Here is a 4,542-nt window from a genome sequence, read left to right as displayed (position 1 = left end):
ACACACACAGAGTTCTTTCCTGTAATGTGGATTCTAAAGATTAAACTCAGGTTCTTAAGCTTGGCTGTAGCAAGTATCTACAGAACTAGCTTACTTTCCCTATCCATTTTTTTTTTTTTTTTTTTTGGTAACTAATTTATATGTGTTTTGTCTGTTAGGGAGGCTAGAAGATGGTGACAGATTCCCTGGAACTTGAGTTACAAGTGGCTGTTAGTCACAGTGTGGGTTCTGGGATTCTATTCCTGTTTCCTCTGGAAGAGCAACAAGCACTCTTAACCACTGAGCCATTTCTCTAACCCCACTCCCCATTAAATCTTTTGTTTTGTTTTTCAAGACAGGGTTTTTTTCAAGACAGGGTTTCTCTCTGTAGCCTTGGCTGTTCCTATTATATCTAAGTACACTGTAGCTGTCTTCAGACACTCCAGAAGAGGGAGTCAGATCTCGTTACAGATGGTTGTGAGCCACCATGTGGTTGTTGGGATTTGAACTCAGGACCTTCAGAAGAGCAGTCGGGTGCTCTTACCTGCTGAGCCATCTCACCAGCCCCCTGGAACTTGTTCTTTAGACCAGGCTGGCCTCGAACTCATAGCGATCCACTTGTCTCTGCCTCCGAAGTGCTGGGATTAAAGGCATCATAATGCCACCCTGCCCAGCCCATTAAATCTTTTTTTGAAATTTAATTTATTTTATGTATATAAGTACCCTGTAGCTATCTTCAGGCACACCAGAAGAAGGCATCAAGATCTCATTACAGATGGTTGTGAGACACCATGTGGTTTCTGGGAATTGAACTCAGGACCTCTGGAAGTCAGTGCTCTTAACCGCTGAGCCATCTCTCCAGCTCCCATTAAATCTTTTTAAAAAGTAGCCATACAGAGACAAAATTAACAAACTTTGCAATTCTGCACAGGCAAAGCATCCAACTTATTGCTGCTTAGGGAGTTGTAAACATGCCCAGCATCACCACCGCTGGCGTTAGAGCATCTCCATCACTCCATGATGGACCTGTGCCGGTTCCCTTTGCCCCTCAAACCCCAGAACCGTCCCTTCCCTACTCCCTGCTTTTGTTTCTGTGCGTTTCCTTGTTGTGAGCTTTTGTGTGATTGGGATCATACAGTAGATAGGCTTTGCGTGCTCCACAGCGCCTGACTTCCACAGCTGTAGAGGCTGTGAGCTGTGGTTTTGTTTCATGTCTCCTACTGACAACGGTGTGGGATCTCCTGGTGTGCTTATTGTTCATCTGCATGCATTCATTTCTCTTTTAATTCTTAAATCTTAAGATATTCTTATATATGATCTTAATTCCCTACTTAATGATGCTTTGTATCTTCTCTGTGTGACTTTTTCCACCTCTATGGAGCCCTGGCTGGCCTAGAACTCCTTATATAGAGAACTTGTAGGGAGGCTCCTGCCTCACCTCCCAGGTGCTGAGTGCCCAGGTCATTTCATTGCTCTTGATACTATCAGAGGGTAACCTTTAGACTGTCAGCTTTTAGTTTTGTCGTAGTCCAGTTTATCTTACACTGAGCAGTAGAGTCCGCCTGCTCAATACCTGCTCTGGGGCTTTTCTTCTCGCCACTGACTTGTTTTGGCATAACTTGTTAGTCAGTGTGATCATTTAAATTGGAGCTGAGGTCTTGGAGGTTTGTTCTGACCCTGGAGGACTGCTTCTAGCTGCCTCTCCTGGTTCTCAGTGCTGAGCTGGCTACCCTGCGGTTTAGATTGTTATTCCTAAGTAAGAGGAGCTGTTTTTCAAGATGCTTTCAGGCTTGAGTCCCCCAGCGAGTTTAAATAAAAACAGTTCCTTTGTGGAGACCTTGGGAGCTTCCTGTGGATAGTCTCTGCTCTTGGGCAGATCTCTGAGTCATTCCTTCGGACCTTGGCCAGGGGGTTGCTTGTGGTCTTTTTGATTTGCCTCAGAGCGTGGAATTTTTGCCCAGTGATGGTGCTCTGGGCTCTTGGTCTCAGCAGGAATTTAACCTCTTCATCCTAAAGGGGTAAAGGATGAGAGAGGCTAGTGGCTACAACAGGGTGCTCCCTTTGGTCACTTAACTCTTTCCGGTAGAGATGGGGTGTAAGCTGGTCAAGGGATGCTGGTTCCCGTTCCCTGTCAGAGTGTCAGCCTTTGCTCATTTGCAGTGTCTCCTGAGGGGCACTTGGAGAGAGAGCTTTTAATGGTTGCTTCTCCTCGGTGGCTTTCCTTGGCCTTGCTCATTTTCCTGAGAAGTCTTTTGAGTTCTTCTTGTTGAAATCATGGCAGTAGGACTCATCACATAATACCCTAGTTGGGATCACTTTTTTGTTTTGTTTTGTTTTTTTGAGACAGGGTTTCTCTGTGTAGCCCTGGCTGTCCTGGAACTCACTTTGTAGACCAGGCTGGCCTCGAACTTAGAAGTCCTCTGCCTCTGCCTCCTAAGTGCTGGAATTAAAGGTGTGCGCCACCACGCCCAGCTGGGATCACCTCCTGTCTATCCCTTTAGGTTTAATGTTACCACCAATCTCTTAAAGACATGTTATTCATTTATTATACACACACACACACTTAAAAATACTAATCACTTCTCAGCCTTTTGGCTAAGATCAAGTGTAAAAGAAGTACTAAAAGATTGTTTTTAAACAATTTCCGACTGAAAAAAGAAAATATAGTAACTTTAGACATACAATAACCCTGGGGTGCTATATTCCAGAGCGTCAGGAAACCAGCTTATCCTTGATAGTTGTTTTCAAAGTACAATTTCTCTATAGTTTAAGGGTGCCGCTTTTGCCGGGCAGTGGTGGCGCACGCCTTTAATCCCAGCACTTGGGAGGCAGAGGCAGAGGCAGGTGGGTTTCTGAGTTCCAGGCCAGCCTGGTCTACAAAGTGAGCTCCAGGACAGCCATGACTATACAGAGAAACCCTGTCTCAAAAAAAAAAAAAAAAAAAAAAAGCTAAAAATAAAATAAAATATTTGTGTATTTATTTTTTAAGATTTATTTATTTAATGTATATGAGTACACTGCAGCTGTTCAGACAGACCAGAAGAGGGCATCAAATCCCATTGCAGATGGTTGTGAGCCACCATGTGGTTGCTGGAAATTGAACTCAGGATCTCTGGAAAAGAGCCATCTCTCCAGCCCTATTTATTCTTTTTTAATTAACTGATTATTTTATTTATTTATATGCCAAATGTTGCTCCCTTCCTGTCCCCCCTTGAGAAGTCCCCCCCCCATACTCCCTCCTCTTCGACTCTGAGAGGGTACTCCCCCTCACATATTCCCCCTCCCCGGGGCATCCTTTCCCACTGAGGCCAGACAAGGCAATCCTATGCCAGGGGTCTCAGACCAGCCCACTGTCCTCTTTGGTTGGTGGCTCAGTCTCTGGGAACTCCCAGGGATTCAGGTTAGTTGACATTCTTGGTCTTCCTATGGGGTTGCCATCCCTTTAGCTCCTTCAGTCCTTCCCTTAACTCTTCCATAGGGGTCTCTGACCTCAGTCCAATGCTTGGCTTTGAGAATCTACATCTGTCTCAGTCAGCTTCAAGCAGAGCCTCTCAGAGGACAGCCATGCCAGGCTCCTGTCTGCAAGCACAACATTGCATCAGTAATAGTGGATCCCAAGTTGGGTCTGTCACTGGTTGGTCATTCCTTCAGTCTCTGCTGCATTTTTTGTTCCTGCTTTTCTTTTAGACAGGAACAATTTGGGGTCAAAAATTTTGTAGGTGGGTTGGTATCCCCATCCCTCCACTGGAGGCCCTGTCTGACTACTGGCGGTAGTTTCTTCCATATCCCTTCTGTTGGGCATTTTGGCTAAGGGCATCCACTTGAGTCTTGGGAGCCTTCACCATCCCAGGTTTCTGGCACTTTCTAGAGGTTCCCTCTACCTCCCACCCCCAGCAGCTGTATATTTCCATTTATTCTTAAGACAGAATCTCACAGTGTAGACCAGGCTAGTCTCGAAGTCACAGAGATCATCCTTCCACTGGGCTGGCTCCTGAGTACTGGAGTTAAAGGTGGGTGTCACCGGCCAGTTCTGTGTCCTGCTGCTTTTTTACCCTGTGGTGCTGGCAATGGAATCCAGGTCTTCCCTGGTGTAGGTTCATGGGGTAGTGCTTGTTGTGTTTTAAAAAAAAGAAAAGCCAGGATATGTTTGGTAGAGGCGAGATGTGGTATGGGGGAAGGGGGAGAGAGAGAGAGGGAGAAGAAGAAGAGGAGGAGGAGGAGAAGGAGGAGGAAGGAGGAGGAAGGAGGAGGAGGAGGAGAGGCCATTAACACTTGGAGAAGCAGGGAGGGAAATGGGGAGAGAAGTGACAGAGAGGGAAGAGAGGAAGTAAGAAGAGCAAGAGAGTGAGGAGGCAAGCCGCCCCATTTATTGTGAGTCAGGTGTACATGGCTGTTGCCAGGTAACTGTGGAGCAGAGCCTAGATGAAATGCTAACAGTGCTGAGGCATACCCCTAGCCCCTCTTGCTGCTTGTCAGCAGTTTCTGATTTTAAGAATATTCATAGTCCTCTTTCTGTTTCATTTTTATGCCTGCAACATCCATGTTACCACATTCAAAGGTTTT

At 45.9% G+C, this 4,542-nt stretch overlaps 1 protein-coding gene and 1 pseudogene across 1 annotated transcript in view; both read left to right on the top strand.

Moving 5' to 3' along the window:
* Mrtfa (myocardin related transcription factor A) overlaps positions 1–4,542 on the top strand; it is a 169,255-nt gene that overhangs the window by 45,670 nt on the left and 119,043 nt on the right. The window lies entirely within an intron of this gene.
* On the top strand, positions 2,555–2,687 carry LOC115029508 (annotated as a pseudogene).

The sequence above is a fragment of the Mus caroli genome, chromosome 15, assembly GCF_900094665.2.
Source record: "Mus caroli chromosome 15, CAROLI_EIJ_v1.1, whole genome shotgun sequence".
Lineage (NCBI taxonomy): Eukaryota > Metazoa > Chordata > Mammalia > Rodentia > Muridae > Mus > Mus caroli.
Note: the sequence above shows the minus strand (reverse complement) of the source record. Positions and strands in the feature narration are given on the sequence as shown.